Genomic DNA, 13,608 nt, shown 5'->3' with positions numbered 1-13,608 from the left:
AGAGGCCAGTATGTTCTCCCCCTCAAATCTCTCTGTAATAATGACTCAGGCACATATGTGTTACCAGTCTGTTGTCAGCTGTTCCCTTGGGAGTCACACTCAGCACTCAGGCTCAGGTTAGGCCTTGCCCTTGCCACCCACTGGTGAGATCTCAATAAATCCTTCAGCCTGATGACACTAGCTACAAAGAAAAGGGACCTACAGGGGTCTTCCCTGCAGCCCCTTCCAAAGCTCTAAGTCTCCTCAGGGCATGCATTAAGAAGGACTAACACAGCCTCATTAGCCTGAATAACCACCAGCTCACATGGGCTCTGGATCTGTTCTCCTGACTAGAATGTCTGGTCTTACAATATTATAATTTCCCTGTGTCTATTATACACTGGGAAGAACATTAGAGTCTGTCTAGGGGTTACAAGAGGAATTAAATGACTCCAACCAAAAGAAGTACATGAAATAGTGGCAACTGTAGAAGGTAAATTTTTCATCAATGCGACTTTGAGCTTTATTATTACTTTTGTTTTGTTCTGTTTTTCTGAAACGTGGCCTCACATTGCTCAGGCTGTCCCTAACCACACTACGTAGATGAGATTCTCACTCCTCCACCTTCTGAGGTGAGCATTGAGATCAAAGGTGTGCACCACCATGTCCAGTTATTATGCAGTGCTAGGAAATGAACCCAAGGCTTCCTGCATGGAGGTGAGCACTCTGTCCACTGAGCCCAGCCCCAGCTGATGATCCCATGACCCCTGTTACCCTTCACATTCATCCCTGACACTATCCACAAAGACACACAATCTCTGTGACAATCACCCAAACCATTCTTCTCTCTCCACTATGTGGAGCCCAGGGATTGAACTCAGGTTATCAGGTCTAGCAACAGATACCTTTATTGACTGAACCAAATGGGCAGACCACACAAAAGGTATTTTAGACCAGCACAGCACGGCAGGGCCTGCATGCACTCACTATGTGTGCACAACTACAACTAAGGAGCTCAGGTGCCTCTGTCTCTGTCTCTGTCTCTGTCTCTGTCTCTGTCTCTCTCTCTCTCTCTCACACACACACACACACACACACACACACACACACGAGTCGGGATGGGGTGTTGGAAGAGGGGGTAATAACACTTTTCTTTTTCTGCAGTGCTAAAAATTAGACTCTAGGCCACATGTATGCCAGGCAGATGCTTTGCCAGAAGACATGTTCAATCTTCTGACATCAAAACATGGTGTTGTCATCTACAAAGTCAGGCAACTGAATTTACAAAAAAAAAAAAAAGTTCCAAGTAAGTCAACGGTTTGTGTTGGGCCATATTCTTAGCCATTATAGGCCACATGCTTGATACCGGTGAGAAATGATTGGAGGTGAGGGGAGTCGGGGCGCACAAGAGAACTTTTGCTCGTATGCAAAAGTGCCTTAGAACATTGAGTCAGAAGCTTGCAGTATAGCCCTAGCTGCTGTCAAACTAGCTAACTAGCTGTGTAGACCAGGGTGGCCTTGGACTTGCAATAATCTCCCTACCTGTAACTGCTAAATGTTGGGATTACAAACATGGGCCCCACCCACAGCTCAGGTAAAGCAACTCTCTCTAGTAATCAGGCAGGTGGGAGCATATCTCTTTCCCGAGCTCACGGGCAGCAGAACAAAAAGACTCTAGCAGTCCTGTAAGTAGCCACTCCAGTGACATCCAGGAGGCATTAATACGGTCCTGGCATTGAAAGCGACAGACAGTACCGGTTCACAAGGGTAACTATACCCATCAAACCCAGGGATTAAGAGGCAGGGAGGGATGGCTCAATTCCTAAGTGTCGGCCACAAAAACACGAAGACCTGAGTTTGAATTGTTGGCAAGTACATAAAATGCCAATCCCAGAAACCCATATCTGTAATCCCAGGGCCAGGGAGGCAGAGGCAGAAGGAACCCTGGGGCCTGCTGGCCAGCCAGTGTAGATGATCAGTAAGATACCCTGTCTCAAAACAAAAACAAAACCAAAAACACCCCAAACAACAAAAAACAAAAAACTGCAGAGCAATTGAAGAAGACATCTGACATGGACTGCTGACCTCCACATATGCACAGGTTCCAGGACAAATGTAAATGTGCACACACAGACACAAGATGAAATGGCTTATTGCCCTGATTGCCTTTGCCTGCCTAGATTTTGGGGACTACATAGATTTTGAGGACTACAGAGTTCCAGAAGGAAGGCACTGTTTTCACTCCATAAGTTTGTAACCTAGACAAAGGTGCTGTGAGGTTCTTAAGAAATTAAACAATTCCTATGAACCCTCCCCAGCGCATACAGCCTTCTTAGGACCAAGTCAGGGACTAAAAAAATTAAACTGGAATTGACTTTAAAAAGAAAAAAGAAGGAAAGAAAGAAAGAAAGAAAGAAAGAAAGAAAGAAAGAAAGAAAGAAAGAAAGAAAGGCAAGCAGCTTAAATGTCCAAACACACAGCAGAACTCCTCACTCTCCTGGCTGAGGACACGGTCACAATGCCAAGGCTCCTGGGACCTTGTCTTGGCAGCTTTCCAAGAACTATTGGTTCGCATCCGCACTGTAAGCGGTCAGCTGTACTACCTGTGAGAAGGTCATGCAGAGGAGTAGCATCTTCATCCCCAGCATCAGGTCTGGCCATGGCTCACAGAAGATGCTAGATACATGCTAATCCTATTGGGGATGACTCAATAGACTGTCTACTGCACAGGCATGAGAGCTGAGTTCAGATCCCCAGCACCCATGAAAGGCCAGGTCCACTGGTGCACAGCAACAGGGATGTGAGTTACAGGTAAACCAGCGTGGCTCAGTCAGTGAACTCCAGGTTCAATAAAAGATGGTCTCAGAAATAAGGTGTGGAATAACTGAGGAAGACACTTGACTGACAACAACCCCGGGGCCTCTAGTGGGACACACACACACAAGAACACACAAACATACATACGCATACACCCCCCCACACACACACAGACATATACATCACACACACACACACAAATATGCAAACACACATACAGCACACACATATACATACCACACACACCACACACATACATAGACACACACACATAGACACATACTACACACAATCAGACACACAGACATATACATCACACACACACACACAAATATGCAAACACACATACAGCACACACATATACATACCACACACACCACACACATACATAGACACACACACATAGACACATACTACACACAATCAGACACACAGACATATACATCACACACAAAAACACACAAACACACATGCACCATACCACGCACACCACACACATACACTGACAGAGAGAGAGAGAGAGGTATGGAGGGGGGGCCGGAAGATAGCGGGGGNGGGGGGAGAGAGAGAGAGAGAAAGGTCGGTTATCAACATGAATACAATGATATTAAACAGTGTAGAGATATGACCTAGATTAGGCATTTTATAACCCTAATGTAGTGTAAACCCATTCCTATATTTCTAACACTTGGGATACGGAGGCATAAAAATCAGGAACTCAGCTCTCATCTAGACCACACAGTGAGCTTCAGGCCAGCCTGGGCTACATAAGACCAAGAAAACCAAAACTATACAAAACTTCAAAGGATGGGCAGATCCTTACTCTATTCAAAAATAGAAATTTAAGAGTTTAGCCCTCTCTTCTGGCTATTCCGAGTAACTCTACTTCAAAGCAGTCATTAACTCTAAAAGCAGTCGTCTGGTAAAACCTGCACTGACAGGTTCCACACATTTGTCTCCCACTCAAACCTCTGAACTGTCACCCAGATGGCTAATTCCACTCTCCCTCTAAAAACGAGTTCTTCCCACTTCTAATGCCTGGATTCTGACATTTATACACTTCCATCAAGGCTGCTCATTACATTGCTCCCCCAGCACCAGAAATTCCTTTCCTAAACCTTATGGTCATTATAGCAACCCCTGAGACAAGGCTAACAGCACAGGTTTGCCTGTCCCTCTGATGACCAGCCACATCCCCCACCCAGGACAAGCTGTAAGAAATAACTCCAGCCCCAGTGCTCTTTAAGTCTCTCGGGAGCGAGGCTGCCTGTGAGGATGCAGAATGGTGACAGAGAGTACCAAATTTTCCTGATGACTGCCCTTAGTGACGTTATGGACATCTCTGAAATACCAACTACCCCCTTCCACTGATGGGACTCTGAGGTGACACAGACACCCCCCCCCCCTGCAAATCATGATGTATTTCCCATGCAAGCATGGTGACCTACATTTGGCCTCCAGGACACAGGTTAAAAGAGACAATGATACTACAGTGTACACTTGTAATCCCAGCACTAGGGAGAAAGAATCGGATAGATCCCAAGGCTCGCTGGCTAGGCCAGCCTAAACTACTTATTGGGCTCCAGGCTAGTAAGAGAGTCATAAAATCAGGAAGTGGATGGTGCCTGAAGAACAGCACCCGAGGTTGTCTTCTGACCTCTACACAGACACCTCTGTCTGTCTGTCCATTTGTCTCTGTGTCTAAGTCTGTCAGTCTGTCTGTCTCTCTCTCTTTCTCTCTCTCTCTCTCTCACACACACACACATACACACAAACGAAATGGAGAGGGGGGATGGGAGAAGGGGAAGGGGGAAGGAGAAGAGAAAGGGGGAGGAAATGGCAAAATTACATAAGGAAATAGTGAACAGCTACTCTTCTGGGACAAGCTTCTCAACTATGATCACAGACGACTGTGACATTTCCATGCTTAGGAGACCCGCCGAGCACATGGCTGGTGGGTTCTTTTGAAACCAGGGAAGCCGAATGGGAAGAAAGGAAGTCTGACTTGCTCTCATCTCTTGGGGTCCCTTCCAGCTCCTCTCTGGGAACACTGCGGATGCGCATCCATATGCACATGTTCTGTATAAAAATGCATTTGGATGTGTGACTATATAATGAGCACAGTGTTCACACTTCTACACACAAAGCACTGGAAATGTGTATGCAGCTCAGGAGAAGATCCAAAGGCCCAGCGAGCTCTGCTGTGACAGCCACTGGAGCTCACAGAGACAACCACACTCAGAGAAAGGACCAATGCTCCTGCCATCTCAGGTTACTTAAATCCACCTGATGGGGGAAACTGAGGAGAGGCCTCATTGAGGAAAACATTTGCAAGCATTAAGACCTGAGCTTGACCACTGGAACATACATTCCTAAGAAGCCAGGCAGGTACAGGTAGATAGTTCAATGGTTAAATCACCGGCTAGACAAGCATAAAGACCCAAGTTTCAATCTCCATCACCCATATAAAGCTGGACACCAGTGTCTATAATCCTAGCACTCCTGTGGAAAGATGAGGGACAGAGACAGGAGCTTCAGAACTCAGCTAGGTCTTGGCTAACAAGCACCTCAGAAACAAGAGCTTGTCTTGTCTCAGACAAGATTGAAGGCAAGGACTGATGCTTGAGGCTGTCCTACTTATATGTACACACACACACACACAAACACACACGGACACACACACTGACACATACACACGAACACACACACACACACACACATTTTATATTTTTTAAAAAAAGCAAGGCACAATGACATAGAGTTATAATCTCAGCGCTATGGAGGTGGAGACAGATGGACCCCTGAAGCTCACAGACCAGTCAGATCAATCTACCCACCTAGTACCAGACCAGTGAGAGACCCTGTTTCAAAAACTCATGATACACAGAATCTGAGGAATGACAGCTGAGGTTGTTCTCTGACCTCCACATGCATGGACACACACACACACACACACACATTCTGATAGTTACAAAGCTCCAAGCCCCTGTAGACTCTTATCCCACTAACTCTAGTCTCAAATGTCCCATACTAGGAAGGCAGGCAGAAGGAGAGAGACACAGGAAAGACATGACTCAAGCCTTTTGCCCAGACATTCAACTGGGCCACAGGCAGTTGCTGGGGACAGACACTTCCTCCTTTTCTCTGTCCCTAAAAAGGGTACTCAGGTCACTATAGCCCCATTCACCCCTTCTCGCTATTTCCAGAGCTCTATATCAAGTAAGTTTATCATATGGACATTAAATTGTAAACAGAAGAAAAACTAAAATGTCCTCTAAAGGGGAGAGCTTTGTTCTGATCCTAACAGAATCAGACTTAAGCCTTCCCATCTCAGCACTGAGCCACAAATGTGACAGCCACAAAATGATTTAGAGGAACTAAGGGAGGGTGGGAAAATTCATAGAAGACAGGTATGAGATGGTTTGACTTTCTTGACTGAGATAGAGCTGTTTCAGTGACAAAGGGTCTCCCACAAGTCCAGGGTGGAAGATCCCACCGGTCTTGACAACAAACTAGAGATAGGTCAGTTAACGAACTTGCTTTCCACTTAGAACTCAGTAGATTCTAATTTGATCTAACCTTATATCCAAGTGTAGTTACAGATGTGACTTTGCCATTACACGGGAAAACCCACACAAACCTCGGTTTGCTGCTTCCCAACTTCACAGCCCCAGAGGCACCCAGGACCAGATTCAAACACCAAGCAGAGGCCTGGAAACTACTGCCAGGAATTACTGAGCTCTAGATCCAGACCAGGCAACCTCAGCAAATCAGAAGGCATCCTCTGGGTCTTACACTTACACACACACACACACACACACACACACACACACACAGCTCAAGAGTGCTCCAAAAGCCACTGAACAAAAAAATACAAGCGCCACCCCTTCCCTCTTCCCTGCGGTGGCTTTGTGTGTGACTTAGACTGGGAGCGCGCGAATGTTGTCGGGCTCACACACCCCCTTCCACCCAACCTGCTCCCAGCACAGAGTAAATGCGCGCGACTGAGCGCCCTGCGTTCCCTGAGAGTGGGTCCACCTGGCAGACCGACGCGTCACCAGGCCTCTGGTCTTCCACCCGGAGGGAGCAAGGGTATGACATCCACGCCCCCGTCTCCAAAGGCCAGAGTGGGTCTGGAAAGCAGAACCCTGGTGCCTGTCACAGGCCAGGCAGAGGCCGAGGGACGAGAAAGGGTGAACAAGAGGGTACAGAGATTCCCCACTCGCACACCCCCTACCCCCAATTTAGCGAGCTAAGGCCCCAAAGGGGACCAAAGAGGCTGGCCTGGCGACTCGGCAGGAAGTTCCCAGGACCGCACTGAGCATGCTCTAGGGGAGTGTGTACGCGGGTGTCGCCCTTACATCCCGCAGCCTCTGCCATCTCCCAGTCGTGGGTGCACGCCGGCAGGATCGCGGCTGGGGCTGGCGGTCCCTAAGGCTATCTAGGTTACAAAGGGTCTTCTTGACCTTTCAGCCTGGAGCTTTGGATCTTTATATCCCTTCTCCCCAGGGACCTGTGGTCCCAACTCCTTCATTCTTCCTTCCAACTGGCTCAAGGCACATCTCACGCTGAGCTCTCGGATCCCCAGGACCCTAGCCCGGCCCACGCTGGCATCCTGGTTTCTGGTTTCATCGCGGTCCCAGTGTCCAAAATGCCAATCTCAGCTTCTCGCCTCCAGCCCACACCACCCGAGCCCCTTCTGGACAGTTCCTTGGAAGCCTAAAAGCCTCAGAGGCTAGGGAAGATCTTCGGGGTCCCATGAGAGGGGATGCCTCTGAGCAGGTGGTGGACCCTCCAAGCGGGTCCCTCGGTTGGACTCTGGGGTTCCCACCCCCGTCCCAAATCAAACACGGCCAGAACATCCACCCACGCAGCCCCCGGTGTCAGCGTTGGGCCGGATAAGGGCTGCCTCATCTCCCCTAACATCCCCCACGCGTCCCCCCGCGATCCACAGTCCGTGCATCTCCCCGAAGGGGGATGGCGAGCTTCTGAATCGATCGCTCGACCCTGCAGCAGCTCTTACCTGCTAGTAGAGGAGCAGCAGAAGCACCATCAGTAGCAGTCGGGGTCACTCTCCAGCAGCCTTGCTCCAGGGAACAGAGGTCCCAGGCACAGCCAGGAGCGGGGTCAGAGCGCCCCCTGAGACTGAGATGCGGCTACCTGGGCTAGATCGAGCCTGGGGCCGCCGCCGCCACCGCGGGAGCCGCAGGGCTGCCGAGCGAGCGGGCCTCGGCAGGGACGGTCTGAAAACTACCAGCCCTGGCGGGGCCGTGCGCAGCGCGTCCACCTTCCGCCCCTAGACGCAAGCAGGGACGTTCCTCCTGAGTCCAAACGATCAGGACAGAATGGTTAGGAGATCTTTTCGAGGTTTCTGCTACCCTTCCCGGATCGACCTACCCAACTTCTCTCAGCTTCTAGGCTCGCGCCGCTCTCCAAGGCAAAGGGATTCCGGGCCACGGACGTTCGGCAAATTCCCCGCCCACCCCGGCAGAGCGCTCAGCCAATTCGGAACGCCTCGGCTTCTCGGGGATCGTCTGCAAACTCTAGACCCTGTACAAGAGGACTTGAAGCCGCTCCATTCCTCAGCCCAAGGAGAAACAGGCAGAGAGCTAGACCGAGAGAGCTGAGTAAATAATACTCTAGCAAGGTCAGGGGCAGGGTACAATTACTGTTACATACAGTGCATTCTCCAGAGTGATGGTCTCTGGGCCTCCTCAGGACAGGGACCTTCCAGGAGTGAAGCCAGTGGGGAGGAGATGGCGGGCTCAACTATTTAGGGGGTCTTGCCAACTTTTAACAAACGCCCTGAGCTCCATTTTATACTTTATAGAGTAGATTGGCAAAAACAGTAGGAATTTCTGTCCCGTGTCTTTTTTTTTTAACTGAACAGATTTGTATTTGTTTATTTTGTGATGGTGTGTGTGTGTGTGTGTGTGTGTGTGTGTGCAGTCTTACCTAACCCAGACTGGCCTCGATGCTTTTAACAGAGCATACCCTCGAACTCTGGATCTTCTTGCCTCCATCTCCTGAATACAGGAATTACAAGCATCACACCCTTGGCTTTGGTGACCCTGAGCAAGCCATTTATCCCGCTCCTCTTAGTGGCTCTATTAATGAGGGCAATAACGGCTGCTCCATGACATTATTGTGAAGATGGAATGAAATATTTGTAAAGGGTTTGGCAGTGACTGGTACACAGTAGGCACACAATTTTTCTAACGTGCGTCTTTTTCTCTGCTCAGTCTGCGTTTTATGAGCAGCCTGGACAGCTTAACACCGTACTCTTGTAAATTCAAACAGAACTAAAACACATCTCCTGCCCTGAGGGCACCACAATGAAACACTGACTAGCATGCAATATTCAATCAGCCACCCTCCAGGGAGCTGGCCGTGCATTTACATCACGGAGCATTATAGATCCCAGTTAAGTGTTGTCTGGAATGGAAGGAGGGTGGACTGATGGATTACCCGGGATGTAAATGACAGGAAGTTCTGCTCCTGTGAGCCATCGCTATATCCAGTTACAGTAGAAGGGTTTATCCTGCAAAATTTCTTCAACCTTGTTTCACAGCTCCATTCTTGGACTAATTTCACCCTAACTTGCCCTCCTCCACATCTCCAGCAGAATTATTTTAAACCTGGGGATTATAGAATTTTGGATTTTTTTTTTAAACTCTAGAAACAATTTAGTTCCTCTTCTGAGTTTTGTGAGGTAGCTCTCTCAGCCACACAGCCAGTGAGTAAGAGCTCTTGACACCCAGGTCCTTCAGAGAACACACCTGTGGTGTTGTCTCCTGCTTGGAGCACCCTGGGAATGTACACAAATGAAACCAGCCCTTCTTTAACCTGGAGGAAGAGGCTGGGCTACTTCTGGATCAGAAGAGCTTCCAGGTGTCAGAGACAGTCCAAGTGGGGTTCAAGGACACAGGAAATTAGGGTGCACAGGACGAGCTTTTCTGGAAACCCCAGGAATATTCTGAGGCATTCTTCCTTGCAAGCCAAAAAAAGTGTCTCAAGAAAAATGGTGACATCTGGTGGCCAGGACTTTCTGTGCTGGGTATAGATTCTAATCATAATAGATTCTTTAGAAAGCCAAGTCCCATGGACCAGACCGTTCCTAACCATACCAACCTGGTTGTCTGAAAGACATTCATCACTTAAACTTTATAGAGGATATTCTATATAGTTATTTCAGATTCTTTAACCCAAAGCACATACATATATAAAGAAATAAAATATGATATAAATAAAATAGTAAATTCATGTGTACACATATGCATAATCTCTCTTATCTATTCTTTTCATTTACATAAATGTATTGCATGTTCTTAGGGAGAAATTAATATTACTTCAATTGTTCTTTCGATAGAGTAAAAGCATTAATTTCCTGGAGCTGGGGAGATGCTTCAGTCAGTAGAGTGCTTGCTTCTGTGACCAGGAAGACCTGAATTTCATCCCTAGAACCCATATGTAAAGAACCAGGCTTTGTGGAGCATGCTTGTAATCCCAGCACCGAGGGGGCCGAGGAGACAGATGGATCCCTGTAGCTTGCTGGCCAGCGAGCATAGCCAAATTGGAGGGTACCAGGTAAAAGCAAGTGATCCTGCCTCAGTAAATAAGGTGAGTATCTATGAAATAACACCTAAGGTTGACCTCTGACCTCCACAGGAACATGTGCATACCGAGGGACTGAATATACTATCTGAATAATTGCAAAAGGGACTCTTCCTTGCAAAGAGGACAGTGGTGGCAGAATGAACTAGTGGTGGCTAGTTCATCCCCAGAACCAATAAGAAAAGTTGATCTCAAATCAGCCACACCCCAGCCTGGATGGTGACTTCCTCGAAGTTATCTAGTCTGCGTATACAAACCCTTCGGTGAATCTTCTCTAATCTATATACACACCCTGGTGTCTCCCAAGACCACAGGGCCCTGTGCAATTGGGGCAGAATTCTAGTTTCCTCTTATTGCTATGACTAATGCCATGACCAAATACAGCTTTGTAGGAAAGAGCTCATTTGGCTTATACTTCCAGGTTGCAAACTATTACCAAGGGAAGTCAGGGTAGGAACTCAAGACCATGGAGGAACACTGCTTGCTGCCTAGCTCTTTGGCTTGATCATAGGCCCATGTTACCCAGGGTTGGTGCTGCCCCGCTGTGAGTTTGGCCTTTCCCATATCATTCATTAATCAAGACAATCTCTCAAGTATGTGACAACGTCCAACCCAGTCCAGGCAATTCCTCAGTTGAGGTTCCCTACTCTTAGGATGTATCATCAAGTTGACGATAAAAACCAGTTGGCACACTACACATATACACATCAATACATCCTGTTGGAAGATTCAGAAGGGGGTGATAGGAATCTCAAGTGAGGGTCCAGTGACCTCTCCCCCTTCACCTACTCTTTCTATGAGAGATCCTCAACAGTCAAAAGGCCTGCTCTCAAGGGTCTCTTGTTAGGAGTCCCAGCTGCCTCAGTGAGGTCAGTGGTTGTTACTCTGAGAGAACAGAGTGCTACGGGTATCAGATGTCTTCCGATTTTTTTTTCCGTGTCATTACCAGTGCCTGTTGCCGAGTCATTTTGAATTATATTGTTCCATGTCTGCCTGTATATTTGTTCCAGGTACCATATGGTAGATAATTGCTCAGTTATCAACACAGTAAACAGGCTTTGTCCACATAGTCGATTCTATTGTCTCCTAGCCTCTCTATGTGAATTTTATTTATTGTAACATTTCATGGGACAGAACGTACTGTGTCCATTTTATAGATCTAGAAAAAGTAAATGACACACCCTCACAGAAGCACTGTTGCTAAGGATCCTAGCCATTACTGAATCTGAAACCATCTTATCCCTGAGGCCTGGAATCTTTGATGCCCTGTTACCCATATTAGAAAACCAAGAAGAGATGAAGTGTGGAACAGAAACTACTCTAAAGAACTTGTGAGATCCTAAAGTATAGGTGGTATACATAAAACTATTGAAACTGGCCTATAGACATTTCAAGCAAATAACAATGCTTGAAATGTCATAAAATGGTCAAAAAATGTCATAAAATGGTCATAAAATGTCAAATCTGCCTCTGTCTTAGACCAGGGCTCTGTGAAATACCTACCACTGTTATCTCAACAACAATGCTTTTTTCCTGCTTGGGCTTGAGCCACCTTCCTGCCTGAAGGGATTATCTACTGTGTGCTTGGGAAAGGTAGATGGCTGTGTTTGACAAGTCAGTGATACCCATTTCCTAAAGTGCACATGCTAGTGTGTGATGGGATGCTGAGGCCGTGGGACCTTACAAGTGCTTGTGCAATGGCTTTGGGAGCTGTTTAAAGATGCAAGCCACTGAGGCAATGCCCATCTTTCTTTTGAATAAATCCCTCACCTCCTTAAATAAGTCCAAAGAGGTCCTAGTTATTTTTAATTAAGTAGCTGAATGATAGACATTTGAATCAAGAGGTACAAGCTCTTGGGAAACAGATTTAAACAGGGAAGGGTCATCTAGTTTGATTAAAGCTGAGCATTGAAACAGTAGAAAGGTTTTGTGGGGCAGGAGTATAGCTCAATGATACAGCATTTTCCTAGCATGCATGAAGTGCTGGGTTCAGTCCCTAGAAACAAAAGGGAAATCAAAACATAATTAAAGATTTTGTATGTAACATTTGGCCTGCCGTAGCTAAACTTCATTAAACTCACGGTCAGGGATATGGCTTGGTGGTAGAGTAAATATAAGGTTCTATGTTCAACCCCCAGCACCATAAAAAAACCATTAGATTATGAATTGATTTAATCTAGCTTAAAATTTTAGGGAAACCAAGCAGAGACTAAGGACTATGAGGACTATGGGATGAAGGTAGCTGTGTGGAGTTGAACAGCTTCAAGAAGGAATAATTCGGCCAGTGAGACTGTGGGAAATGGATCTTGCAGCCAAACCTGCCGACCTAAATTCAATCGCATAGACTCAGTTATGAACACAGTAAGCAGGCTTTGTCTGCATAGTCAAGTCCATTGTTTCCTAATTATGTTTATTGTTATACCAGTTCATGGGACAGAGCTTACTGTGGCCATTTTATAGATCTAGACAAGGTAAATAACCCATAAGCACTATTGCCAAGATTCCTAGCCATCACTGAATCCGAAGTCAGCCTGTCCCCAAGTGAGGAGAGAACTAACTACCACAAGTTGTCTTTGGCCTCCATACAGGCTTGGTGGCACACGCGCACACACAAAACAAAACCAAGTAAGTGTAAAAAAGTTGAACAGTTAGAAAAATACTAATGATCTCCAAGTCCTGGGTCAAGCTACATATGAAATGGATATCTATGGCATCTCAAACAAATGAAATAAACGGAAATAAACAACATAACTTGTTTAGCAGTTGAAGGTTAAGATGTATGAGAGACAAGGCCATTGTTGGTCTTGTGAGTTGCTGTCTTATGTCACCTGGGCTCATGGGAGATCTGCCCTTTTATTTCAAAACAAGGCTGCTGGTTGGAACAGAAGGAAAGAAGAGTTAGAATAACAGGTGATGCGATTGAGTCACACACCTCAGTCACTCCCTGGCTTTCCAGGCCAAAAGAAGACAATAATGAGCACTCTACACTGACCTACTGTGTGTGTGTGTGTGTGTGTGTGTTGGGGGGAGGGGACGAGCATACCAACGAGCACTTATGGAGGTCAAAGAACAGTTTTGTGGAGTCAGACATGGGTTCCAGACATCAAAGCTTAGGCCATCAGATTTGCTGGCAGGTGCCTTTACCAGTTGGGTCATCTTGCTAGCTGGCTCTACCTCCTTCCTTTCTCTCTCTCTCTC

General features: G+C 46.9%; 1 protein-coding gene across 4 annotated transcripts in view; it reads right to left on the bottom strand.

Moving 5' to 3' along the window:
* The window catches only part of Mgat5 (alpha-1,6-mannosylglycoprotein 6-beta-N-acetylglucosaminyltransferase), a 280,247-nt gene extending 271,989 nt beyond the window's left edge, over positions 1 to 8,258 (bottom strand). For 3 of the 4 annotated variants that reach the window (XM_029476546.1, XM_021156480.2, XM_029476555.1), the window contains exon 1: positions 7,820 to 8,258. The gene's annotated coding sequence lies outside the window, so the exon portion shown is untranslated. Of the gene's footprint in view, positions 1 to 6,834; positions 6,856 to 7,819 lie in introns of those variants that run through there. The other variant, XM_029476561.1, reaches the window with a different exon arrangement.
* Positions 8,259 to 13,608: the final 5,350 nt, after the last annotated feature.

This window comes from Mus caroli, chromosome 1 (genome assembly GCF_900094665.2).
Source record: "Mus caroli chromosome 1, CAROLI_EIJ_v1.1, whole genome shotgun sequence".
Classification (NCBI taxonomy): Eukaryota; Metazoa; Chordata; class Mammalia; order Rodentia; family Muridae; genus Mus; species Mus caroli.
Note: the sequence above shows the minus strand (reverse complement) of the source record. Positions and strands in the feature narration are given on the sequence as shown.